At 37.5% G+C, this 13,568-nt stretch overlaps 1 protein-coding gene across 3 annotated transcripts in view; it reads right to left on the bottom strand.

Moving 5' to 3' along the window:
• The window catches only part of LOC141544616 (uncharacterized), a 109,960-nt gene extending 96,668 nt beyond the window's left edge, over window positions 1-13,292 (bottom strand). The window contains exons 1-2 of one of the 3 annotated variants that reach the window (XM_074271010.1): window positions 12,661-13,292; window positions 11,727-11,983 (exon numbers count right to left, since the gene is read on the bottom strand). The gene's annotated coding sequence lies outside the window, so the exon portion shown is untranslated. The remainder of the gene's footprint in view (window positions 1-11,726; window positions 11,984-12,660) is intronic. The other 2 variants (XM_074271008.1, XM_074271009.1) reach the window with 2 other exon arrangements.
• Window positions 13,293-13,568: the final 276 nt, after the last annotated feature.

Raw genomic sequence — 13,568 nt, 5'->3', positions numbered from 1 at the left:
CAAATAGAATACAAGTTAAGGACAGAGAATTGTCATTGAATACAATCAGTGTCTCACAGTACAGGCAGTGAGATATAGGACAATAAATCAGATAGCTCCTATATAGAAGCACTTAGCTGAAAGCTGAGAGTAAGCAGCAGCTAAGGCACAAGACTTGGGATTCCAGTTATTTTTAAGGAAGTTTAGTTAGGAGACCTGTCTTCTGGGACCTTAATGCTATTTGGTGATGAAAAGACTAAACTTGTCTCTTTGTAAATTCTTAGGTTGATGTGAAACGAAACTATTCTTAGGTTGATATGACATGAACCTGAGGGAGGAAAAGATAATATTTCCTAGGACACACACAGACCTAAAAAGGTCTAACCTGTAAACTTAACCTAACCTGAAAGGAATATAGCATCTTAAGAATTGCATTAAGCTATTGCAAGGGAAAGGAGGGAGTGAGAAGCCAGCATGAGGCTGAGCATGGTGAGCTAATAAGTAACTTAAGGGAACATCTACACTTTGAGGATATTGTTTATAAGGGAAGAAAGGGGGCATGGTATTACAATTTGGATTTCTGATTGGATACAGGTTTTTCAAAGACCTCCATCAAGGGTGGGACTGGAAGGCTGACATTCCCTGGTTGCCTCAGGGAGTATTACAATTTTATCTCCAGGCTTTCACTGTTACCTCACCTACCTACCCAGGACCACATCACTAGAGGATTTTATATTGGGTTTCAGTGATTTTTCGTCTCTTCCCATTGTAGAGTTTATATCAACTAGAATGTATATACATATACATTGTATTAATAGAGAGCATTGTCAAATGGGAGAAATATTAGACTTGTTTTATTCATGAATGGAAGGTATAGATCTGCAAATTGAGTTTTAATGTAGAGAAAAAAAACTTTCTAACAGTAAGAAGGATCCCAAAGGGAAATAGGCTATTTTAAGAAAGACTGCTTTTAAGGTGAAACCAGTCTTTTAAGGGGAATATTTGTAGGGCCTCTTAGGAAATAATACCTTTTTAAAAAGATTTTAAAGCACAAATAAAGCACCAATTTGATTGCACAAATTTGATAGCAAGGTGATCCCTATGAACATTAAGAAACCTCACACTTAAAAGTTAAGGACTTAAAAAGAAGACTTAAAAGTTAAGGACTTAAAAACAAGTTAAATTGATTTAAGACAGTGAAGGACTCACACTTAGAATTTCTATTTTCATTTCAACAATTTTCTGTTTCTCTAAATTGTAATCATTCTTTAGGAGCAGGTTTCTTGGGGAGCTTGTAGAGGCAGCCTTCCTTTCAGTTCAGTTCAATAAAAACAAAATGCAGCCAGGAGTTGAAGTTCAGATCCTTTATTGTGTCCTTCAAAATCCTGAATCTTTTCCTGGGCCCAGTTAGCTTTCTTAGAGGCCTATCCCTCTCTTTGTTTCCCGCAAGCTCATGTGCAAATGGCTCCAGCCAGCACGAAGGTTGAAGTGGGATTGAGTCTGACTCTGAATACCCCAAGTAGTTTTCCCAAAGTCCTCCTTGGCCCTGAGAGCCTCTTGCTTATATGCTGCCCCCTGAGCACACACCAATCATTTCATCACCAGGAAACCATTATTTGCTGTAGGATTAATTCAATGCTAAATTAGATTTAACCATTGTCTCCTCAATTCCACTCAGTACTTCAAGTTCTGGCCCATAACATCTCCTTGTAGGGTTAGATCAATCATACTGAATTAGGTAATTATATCCATTCCAGTGACTTAGCACCTTATAAGAATCCTAACACATTTCTATTGTCACTACCTTCCACCAATTAGTGATGAAAACCATCTCATTCCACTATGCTTTATACAATGCTTTTTATTTTTATTTTAGAGAAGCAAAGATTTTCCCCTGCTGCAGCAAGAATAATAAATGATTACTCCACCTAAAACTACATTTTAATTTAATACTCTAGTATTTGATATTAAGACATTTCTTCAACTCTGAAACTATATACCACTAAAAGGGAAAAATCCTAAAGATGTTTTTAAAAAGTAGTAAAGTAGTAAAACTAAAAATTATTTTGGAGACAAGTAAAAAAGTACCACTTGAGAAATCATAAAACTTTTAACTATTTGTGATGACTAGAGAGAACCTAAAAGCAGTTACTAAAATGAAAAACCAAATAAAATACCATTTCAAAATAAACTTCAAATAAAATTCAAAGTCAAAACGAAAAGATAAGTAGATTTCCTGGGAAGAAGAAAGAAATGACAGATGATTGACTAAATCTAAGAGGCAAAAAATAATAATAATAATAATAATCTGCTTACAAGACTATCTGAGGCATATAGCAGCTTAGAAATTTTCGTCCCAAGTGAGGATGATTATGATTTGACATAGTCATAATCCAATAATCTTGCCTAGGACTGCAAAGATTGGGGCTAAACCTAGAGTCAAGTTCTCTTTCTAGAATCTCAACTATTATGATCATTAGATAAAAACAATACATAAGGCCTAGAAATATTGATAATAATCCTGTACTAGGGATTGGGAGTAAATAGGGAAGTAAAATACATCTGAAATTGACCTACCAGAAGTGTAAAATGGTAGGTGAATTTCAAGTGCATTGTACTTCCATGTTTGGCTGCAAAGCTGCAAGAGGATGCCTCTTTAAAAAACAATACTCAAAAAGGATGGAGATCATACACACTTGATCCACCTGTGGGCACTAAAAGGTGAAGGGAAAACCCCTTTTTCTTTCCTTTTACCTTGTGGCTCAGAGAAATGGGCTGTGGTATTTGTTTCTCTTCTGTTTTTATTTGGCCTTATCGGTTTCTAGGCAGAAGTGATAGAATCCCCATCAGAGCTAGGAGTTTAAGCCATGACAATATAGGATTCAGCAGCCAGCCAATTCAGTAGAAAAGCGTAAAGAATTCACATGCCTGGCTGTAACGTTCAGCCTACCTTTCTGGAGATCCTCTGGAAGGGCCATATATGAAAAGACTCAACTTGTCTCTTTGTAAATTCTTATATATGCTCTTTAAAAGAATGCAATTTGGAAATTAACTTCCCTGTGTATAATTTCTATGATTCATTGTATCTATCTGTATTGGACAACTAAGTGAGGTATTCTGAGAGAGCAACGAAGCTGATACTATAAAGTATACATGCAAAACCAGTTGCCTTCAGTTATAATCATTAATTACAAGCCTGCTTTTTGCCTGTCTTTATATGAAAATCATATTGTAAATCTTTATTTTAAACTGAAAATATGGATAAATAAAGTTTTCCAAGCACTTAGGATTTGCTTGGGACAGGAAAGTTCTTATTGAAATCATCTAAAGAAAAAAAAATAGCATATATGTACATAAGGCTGTAGATATGCAACTGAACAAAATGTATATTGAGTTGCATTTTCTATGATTACTAGAAGCTTCTTTTGCTCTATATTGTGTACAATAGGTTGACCTGTTGTTTCTAGTAGTTTGTTGGAGGCATGAAGCATGGAGTAGACACTATTTGCCCATCCTGGTACAAGGTAGTATCCCTATCTTCTGACATTTTCATTTGATTTCTCTCAACTCATTGAGTTCTCTCATCTCTCCTCTCCATCTCTCTCTTGCCTTGCCTTGCTTACTCAAATCCCAGCTAAAATCTTCCTTTCTACAAGACGATTTCCCCAATCCTCCTTAATACTGATGTCTTCCTCTGGTGATTTTCTAGTTTGTCTTGTATGTAATATCATGTTTGTACTTAGCTATTTTCACATTGTTGCTTCCGTAGGAATATGAGTGTGCTGACAGTGAGGACTTTCTTGTATCATTCTTTGTATACTCAGCTTTTAGTGCAATGTAAGTTACATAGTAGACAATAGATTTATTGAATGACTGTTACTCACACATAGCGCTCCATCACCTGTCATAAAGTATCTTCACTGGCTGTTCCCATACCTGGAATGCTCCTCACTTCCATCTCCTGGCTTCCTTCAAGTCTCAGCTAAAGTCTTGCCTTCTATACATGCTTTATCACCCTTAAAATTAGAGTGTTCCATCTGAGACTACTCCCACTTCAGTTTATAAGTATCTGATTTACACTTAGTTGTTTTGACCCATGTAATCTGACAATCTCTCTCTCTCCTTTCCAATGCATCATACTTCTTCAACATACATTTTGTGCTCCCAGAAATACCCTCATTTTCTATTTCCTCAACTTTCTCATTTCATACAGTATACTTCATCATACCTTGACCTGATACAAAGATAGTTAGACCTCTGATCACCAAATAATACAGCACTGCTGCCCTTATAAATTCTCAATTTCTTATTTGATCACACTCTATTCTCATCCCACCTCTTTGCAAATTTAAACGCTGTTCTTCATCCAGACCTGACCTCTAATCCCAGATTAGACCATCCCTTCTGGACTAGCTTTTTTTCTTTCCCCATTTTGATTCCCTGGCGAAGCATTCAATTTGTCTGTTCAACTCTACATACCCACTTATCAAATTGCCAACTGTATCTTTCTCAGACTCAGTCTTGAATCATTCCTGCCCTTGAATCACTCCTGCCCTGCACTGCCTTTGCCCTTATATACATGCTACAGAAAAGAATGCAACTGTGGGCTACTACTACATAACCTCAGCCGGGTTCTGAAAGACTATTTATCTCATTTAATCAATCAAATACTTTCAGCCACTGTCTTCTCCTTCACCTCTCTCACATGAAGAGGTGGCGCTTCTCCTTGCCAATGAAAATGCCTCTACACATACAAGCAATACCATTCTATCTCACCTATATTTCTCTTTAAACATTCCTCTTCTCACTTAACTTCAATCATTCCCTGCATCCTGGCTATTCCCCTGCTTGCCTACAAACATCCCCAAAGAACCTTTACTTATTCAATCCATACCCTCTATCATCCCAAATCCCTGTCTTTTGTAGCTAAATGCCTTAAGAAGCCCGTTGACAACTGGTATCTCCACTTCCTCTCCTGTCATTTTCTTCTAATACTCTGTGTTCTATCTTCCAAATTCTTCAAAATTATTAGTGATCTCTTAATTGCCAAATCCAATGGTCTTTTTTCAGTTCTCATCTCTACCTCTCTGCAGTCTCCCTTGGTGATGAACTCCTCTGACTGACCTCGTCCAATGCAGGTCGTCCAATGCAGGGGTAATCCCTGCTCCTTCATTTCTCTGTACCTATTGCTGACACAAATAGTAATGGTTTAATAGAAGCAACAACTTTTGGCCTTGGCACCTTTATTCTTCACATATTTCACCAGATGGGGTAGTTAGGTGGCATAATGAATAAGAGATCTGGGTCTAGAGTCAGGAAGAGTCATCTTGAGGGGCACCTAGATGGCAAAAAGGAAAAAGCACTTGCGCTGGAATTAGGAGGGTTTGAATTCAAATCTGTCTTTAGACACTTAACACTTCCTTGTTGTGTGACTAGGCAGACGAGTCACTTAACAAGGTTTGCTTCATTTGTCAAAATGAACTTAAGGAAACAGCAAACCATTCCAGCAACTTTGCCAAGAAAATTCCCTTCATTTTAGACATGACAGAATTTCAGCATAAGAGAATAGTATTTCCTCCCACATCATCACTAATGAAGAATAAGTTAGTTTTTGTTTTAAAATAAAAAGCAATTTTTCATTCATTAAAAATGAACAGGCACTTTCCAACAATGAGATGATTGATGCCAGTTCCAATGATCTTGTGGTGAAGAAAGCCATCTGCATCCAAAGAGAGAACTGTGGGAACTGAATATGGATCACGACTTAAACATTCTCACTCTTTTATTTTTTATTCACTTGCATTTTGTTTTCTTGCTCATTTACTTTCCTTTTTTTAATCTGATTTTTCTTGTGCAGCAAGAAAAGTATATGTTTATACATATTAGATTTAACATATATTTTAACATGTTTAACATATACTAGATTGCTTGCCATCTAGGGGAAAGAGTGGGGGCAAGGAGGAGCAATCTGAAACATAAGGCTATGCAAGGGTCAGTGTCAGATTATCGATGCATATGTTTTGAAAATAAAAAGTTTTATTAAAATAGTTTTAAAAAATTAATAGGCAGCAAAACCATTTTGCTGACAAATAGAGTAGCTGATCACTGGAATAGGTTAATTTCATGGTCAAAACAGTCAATAACTATAGCAATCTGTAACCCTGGCCCTCAGTTTCCCTTCTCATCCATGGGGTAAATATAGTACAACAAACTATTATTCACCCTTGTTATACAACTGTGGGATAGCCCTGGGAACAAATATCGCTGTTGGATAGCCCTGGGAACAAATATCGCTTTCAGAACATCATCCTGGGTGGATTTTGGCCAAATCCAACAGAGCAGAGTTATCTACATACTAGAGCAAGTTACTCCAGTAACAATTTTCTCACCCTTGACAAGCTCCAGAAGGTCTGGCTCCCCTTCTATATTTGCTGGAGAAAGTGAAGTTAGCGTCGTTGGCATGTAACCTTCTTTGCTCCTTGGGTTATTTAAGTCACATTTATGCTTATGCATAAATTGTCATCTCACACCAATCTGATCAATTGAATCAAATGATCTTGGGCGACATCTAGTGGTTCTGTCCAAGATTGCCCTTAAATTCTCAGTTAAAGCTCTTCACCCCTATTCTCTCACTCCAGCAGCCAAAGCTGCTCTGGCACAAGTTATAGACTCTCTTCACTCAGGGTCTCATCATTATGACCCAGAACTTCCAGTTACCTTGTCTCTTTCTCCTGCTCCCGAATACCTTACAGCCTTACTCCACCAAGGTGATTCTATTTTAGAATGTTTTTTCCCTTCTATTCAGCCTTACCATGTGATTTTACCTTATGCTGCTTTGGCAGGACACCTCCTGCAAAGAGCAATTAAAAGAACTCTAAAGCTTCCTTGTTTCTCTGTTTGTCTCAATCCTTTGGTCTACCACATCCTTTATGTCTATCCAAGCTAATGAACACTTTGCAGTTTTTCAGGTGGCAATCTTCCACAGAGGCTCTAATTTGTTTCAGTTGTTTACAGCATATCATTATTGCTTTGCAAAAAACAAGAAGCTATTAACCAACATTTATTACAACTTATAATTGAAGTAAGAGATACATTATTAGTTTTAGGAGATCATGTAGATTACTCAGAACCACAATTTATGTTGACATGTGATTATAGGGGGAGCTAGGTGGGGCTGCTAATAGGGCACCAGCCCTGAACTCAAGAGGACCTGAGAGCCAATCTGATCTCCAACACCTAACACTTTCTAGCTGTGTGCCCCTGGGCAAGGCACTTAACCCCAATTGTCTCAGAAAAGAAAGAAAAAAAAAAAAAGGAATGTTATTTTAGATTTCACCCTCTGTATGTCACTGCTGTAACATCCTTCTAAGAATGGTGTTAATATGGCAATCTTTGAAAAAATCATATGAACTGGGCTTCTACAAATCAATCTGACCCCAAAGGCATTGATGAATTCAGGAATTTGTTCCAGCAAGCCTTGATTTCTTGGCACTTTGCCTTCTCCTGCCATGGTTCTATTATCCCTGCTCCTTTGTTGATATTTACATTCTGTTGACAGATATCTTGGCTTTGTCAAGTTGCAGGGGGTGTGTACAAAACAGTTGGTGGTTATTGATCACCTGGTACTTCTGCAACAAATTGCCTGCTTCCCAAACAATCAGACTTGCTTAGTCTGTGATTAGTTTGCAGAATTCCAGGTCATTCTGATCTGGCACTGAAACCCTCCTTCGAGCCAGCCAGCAGACAGTCAAAGGCTGAAAAGGACTGGGAACAGATATGCTGGAATGGAATGGTAAATAGGCTGGATAGAAGGTGATACTTTATCTGAAAACATTAAAGTTTTTCTTTGAACCCTAAATTGACAGTCGCTTCATACTGTGATTGATTTATCTACTTTTTGTTTTTCTTTTGTTTCCTTAGCAACTTTGTGGTTTTAGAGCTTAAGAGAAGGCTCAAAAACTACAAAACACTTTGCACACAAATAAAGTCAGATCTAACCAATTAGAAAAATATTAAATGCTCTTGGATAGGTAGAGCAAATATAATCAAGATGACAGTGTTACCTAAAATAATTTATTAGTTAAAAAGTTAAAATTTATTTAAAAATAAATTATTTAGTAGTTAAAACTATTTAATGACCTAGAAAAAAATAACAAAATTCATCTGGAAAAACAAAAGGTCAAGATTTTCAAGGGAAGTAATGAAAAAAAATCAAATGAAGGTGGCCTAGCTGTGCCAGATCTAAAACTGTATTATAAAGCAGGGGTCACCAAAATCATTTGGTATTGGCTAAAAAACAGACTAGTTGATCAGTGGAATAGGTTAGGTTCACAGGACAAAATAGTCAATAACTTTAATAATCTAGTGTTTGACAAACCCAAAGACCCCAGCTTCTGGGATAAGAATTCACAGTTTGACAAAAACTGCTGGGAAAATTGGAAACTAGTATGGCAGAAAGTAGGCATTGACCCACACATAACACAGTACACCAAGATCAGATCAAAATGGGTTCATGATTTAGGCATAAAGAATGAAATGAGAAGAACAGAGGATAGTTTACCTCTCAGACCTGTGGAGGAGGACCAAAATTTGTGACCAAAGAAGAACTAGAATCAGTATTGATCACAAAATACAAAAATTTTGATATCAAATTAAAAAGCCTTTGTACAAACAAAACTAATGCAGACAAGATTAGAAGGAAAAAAACTGGGAAAATATTTTTACAATCAAAAGTTTTAATAAAGGCCTCATTTCCAAAAAGGCCTCATTTCTAAAATATATAGAGAATTGACTCTAATTTATAAGAAATCAAGCCAATCTCCAATTGATAAATGGTCAAAGGTTATGAACAGACAATTCTCAGATGAAGAAATTGAAACTATTTCTAGTCATATGAAAAGATGCTCCTACTCATTATTAATCAGAGAAATGCAAATTAAGACAACTCTGAAATAGAATGACAGGGAAAGGAAATGCTGAATTGTTGGAGGGGATGTGGGAAAACAGGGACACTGGTACCTTGTTGGTGGAATTGTGAATACATCCAGCCATAATGGAGAGCAATTGGGAACTATACTCAAAAAGTTATCAAACTGTGCATCCCCTTAGACCCCACAGTGTTACTACTCCCAAAGAGATATTAAAGAATGGAAAGGGACCTGTATGTGCAAAAATGTTTGTGGCAGCCCTCTTTTGGGGGCCAGAAATTGGATGCCCCTCGATTGGAGAATGGCTGAATAAATTGTGGGATATGAATATTATGGAATATTATTGTTCTGTCAGAAGTGACCCACAGGATGATTTCAGAAAGACCTGGAGAGATTTACATGAACTGATGCTGAATGAATGAGCAGGACCAGGAGATACTTGTATACTTCAACAACAATACTACAGGATGATCAATTCTGATGGATGTGGCCATTTTCAACAATGAGATGAACCAAGTCAATTCCAATAGAGAAGTAATGACCTGAACCAGCTACATCCAGCAAAAGAACTCTAGGAGATGATTATGAACCACTACATAGAATTCTCAATCCCTCTAATTTTGTCCGTTTGCATTTTTGATTGCCTTCAGAGGCTAAATGTACACTATTTCAAAATCCGTACAAATCTTTTTGTACAGCCAAACAACTGTTTGGACATGTATACATATATTGTATTTAATTTATACTCTAAAATATTTAACATGTATTGCCATCTGGGGGGAGGGAAGGAAGGGAAAAATTAGAACAAATGGTTTGGCAATTGTCAAGGTTGTAAAATTACCCATGCATATATCTGGTAAATAAAAACTATTAAAATAGTAAAAAAAAAAAAAATTGGACTGCTGGTATGAGGAGACAGAAAGTAAACTGGTCCTGGGAATTCAGCATGTAGAGACTGAGTTCTAAGCTTCCAGAATCCTTACAATGAAAGTCCTGGGGAAATTGACAGAATTGGAGACTGCATAAGTGAAGGGATATCCCTTACTGGAGTAAGCTCTCCACCAGAAATTCACTCTAAGGTCTCTGACTTCCTGATTTTAGTTCCTACTGATAGTGAAGCCATAACAGGAGAAAGAAAGAGACATAGGCAGAAACAGAGACAGGGGGAGAGAAAGGAAGGAGACAGAAAGAAAAGACATGAATAAAAATTTGGTAACTACCACTAGTCATAGGAAAACTCTAGATGTGTTTTATCACTGCTCTCAGAAAACAAGTGACTACTCCCTGTAAACTGATCCAAACATTTTGGAGAGCAATTTGGAATTATGCCCAAAGGGCTATCAACCTGGGTATACCCTTTGATCCAGCAGTGTTTCTACTGGTTCTGTAGACCAAAAAAGATCATAAAATTGGAAAAGGATCTACATGTGCAAAAATATTTGTAGCAGTCTTTTTTATCGAGGCGAGCAATTGGAAATTGAGTGAATGTTCATTAATTGAGGAATGACTGAATAAGTTATGGTATATGAATGTTATAGAATATTATTTTTCTATAAGAAATGATCAGCAGGATGATTTTAGAAAGACCTGGAGAGAATTACACAAACTAATGCTGAGTGAAGTGAGCAGAACTAAGAGAACATTGTACACAGCAAGATGGTGATTCAGACCAATTCTCATAAATTTGTGATGGAGAAAGACATCTATATCTAAAAAGAGGAATGGGGAGACTTCATGTGAATCACAATCTGGTATTTTCACATTCTTTGTTATTTGCTTTTTGTTTTCTTTCTTTTTCTCCCCTTGTTGATGTGATTTTTCTTGTGCCTCAAGATAAATGTAGAAATATGCATAGAAGGAAAAAAAAAGAGAGAAAGCTCAGCAAAAAATAAAATGTCTTGACCATAAACACCGGTGTTTCTCCTTTTCTTGCTTTCATGGTCTCTATGAGTGCTAGCAGGTCTGTCATTGGTATTTCACAATAAAGAGTGATATTAGAAGCAAACTAGCAGAACATAGAATAGTTTGTCATTCAGATCTGTTGAGAAGGACGAAATTTGTGACCAAAGAAGAACTGGAACTCATAACTGAACACCAAATACATAATTCTGATTATATTAAGTTTAAAAGTTTTTGTACAAACAAAACTAATGCAGACAAGATTAGAAGGGAAGCAATCAATTGGGAAAACATTTTTACGTTAAAGAATTATGATGATAAAGGGCTCATTTCTACAATATAGAGATTATTGACTCAAATTTATAAGAATTCAAGACATTCTCCAATTGATAAATGATCAAAGGATATTAATAATTTTCAGGTGAAGCAATTAAAACCATTTCTAGTCATATGAAAGGGTGCTCTAAATCACTATTGATCAGAGAAATGCAAATTAAGACAACTATGAGATATCACTACACATCTCTCAGATTGGCCAAGATGATAGGAAAAGATAATGATGAATGTTGGAGTGGATGTGGGAAAACTGGGACACACACAATGTTAGTGGAATTGTGAACCGAATTAGCCATTCTGGAGAGCAATTTGGAACTGTGATCAAAAACTTATCAAACTGTGCATGCCCTTTGATCCAACAATCTTTTTGCTGGGCTTGTACCCCAAAGAGATCTTAAAAGAGAGAAAGGGACCCACATGTGCAAAAATATTTGTGGCAGCCATTTTCAAGAAATTGGAATCTGAGTCGATGTCCCTCAGTTGGAGAATGGCTGAATAAGTTCTGGTATATGAATGTTATGGGATATTATTGTTTTATAAGAAACAATTAGCAGGATGGTTTTCGAGAGGTCTGGAGAGACTTACATGAACTGATGCTAAGTAAAATGAGCAGAACCAGGAGATCACTGTACACAGCAACATGCTGATCAGTTCTGGACATGACACTTTCCAACAATGGGAATGCTGAGGCCGGTTCCAAGGATCTTGTGATGAAGCGAGCCATCTACATCGAGAAGGGATTGTGGGAACTGAGTATGGATCATAACCTAACATTCTCTTTTTGTTGTTGCTTGCTTGCATGTGGTTTTCTTACTCATTTTCTTTATCTGATTTTTCTTGTGCTGCAAGATAATCGTATAAATATGTTTACATATATTGGATTTAACATGTAATTTAGCATATATAACATATATTGGATTGATTGCCATCTAAGAGAGGGAGTGGGGGAAAGAAGGAGAAAATTTGGAACACAAGGCAATGCAAGGGTCAATGTGGAAAATTATCAATGCATATGTTTTGAAAATAAAAAGTTTTAATTTAAGAAATAAACAAACAAACAAACAAACAGAACACTTTTCGACCTCTCCCAGCCCTATTTTATATAAGGAGAAAACCACATCCAGAGAGGCTGAAAGACTTCCCGGGTCATGCAAGCAAGAAGTGGCTTTGATTTCATGTTCTGTTCTTTTCACTATTCTCTTAGTATGGGTATACTCTACCCATACTCTAACTATAGTAGATGTCCAAATAAAGCAGTACTGTCACTACCAAAAAAAATTAATAAAAAAAAAAAATAAGCAGGAAAGACAGGTGGCTCCAATTTTCAGTACTTGTTATCTAATCCCTAGGAGGAAAAGTCTGACCTTGATCCTGTCCCAGGTGCTGAGAGGGATTTCTTTTCGGAGAGTTAATGGTGGTGGGGGGGGGGCAAGGACTCACATGGAAGGATGGGGAGTGTCTTTGGCTACTCTGTTGTGGGTCTTCCCTTCTCCACCCCTCTCCAAACATTTGCTCTTACCCCTTCACCTTATTCAGATCATTCACGTTGTGCTTTCTGAGCAGGGGACTGCTGCACCTTCGCCACATCCCCGAGCAATGCAACTTTGTGGATGTTCCCGAGGTCCTTGCTCCAGACCAGGTATCCTTCTGTGATACATACCTAGTATCTTGTGGTTCGTTCATACAGCACTTTTCATACTTTATCTTTATTTTTTATTGAACTTTTAGTTTGGACTCCAAGTAACAAGGCAGTTTGATGAAGAGGCGAAACTGCCCCTTCTTGCTGAGGTGGAAAATCTTCTTCATCCTGGACACAAGTTGAATGAAGCCAGGGGAGAGGGCTGGTTGAGAGAACTGGCGGGTAAGTCCCCTCTTGGGTCCCTCAGCCTGCTCGGAAGGAGAATTAAAGGGGGAATAAACAGGTAAATCACAAGTAACTGGAGGCCGGAGGTTTAGAGACTTATGAGCCCACAGCAGTTTTAACCGATTTAGCCCTAGAGAGCCGCCTGCAATCCTAGCAATGGCAGGAGGGAAACTGAACTGCGGCTGTGTTTGTCAGGTCCGTGGTTCATATGGATGCGAAAAAGGGGGAAATCACTGACAGGTGGGTGCGTCCGTTAGCTCTCAGCTCGAGGAGTCCAAAGTTCTAGGTCTTGCGTTCGAATCTTGGAACTGCTCTGTTGCTTACTTTGATGGATTCACCATTTCCTTTGCCCGTCTCGGTTTCTTCTACTGTAAAATGAAGACATTCTACTAGATAATTTCTCAAATATCTTGCAACCCCTAACAGTTCTGTGAAGTTGAAGAAGGCGCCCAGATTGAAAAGGAGTCCTGGAATAGACAAATGTAGTGTAGATTCCTTTTTTGATACTTCCTTCCTTGTTATTGACTTCATGAGTGTCTGGGAAAGATTTGTACGGGACAGAG

This window comes from Sminthopsis crassicaudata, chromosome 5 (assembly GCF_048593235.1).
Source record: "Sminthopsis crassicaudata isolate SCR6 chromosome 5, ASM4859323v1, whole genome shotgun sequence".
NCBI lineage: Eukaryota > Metazoa > Chordata > Mammalia > Dasyuromorphia > Dasyuridae > Sminthopsis > Sminthopsis crassicaudata.
This window is presented reverse-complemented; position numbering and strand designations above follow the sequence as displayed.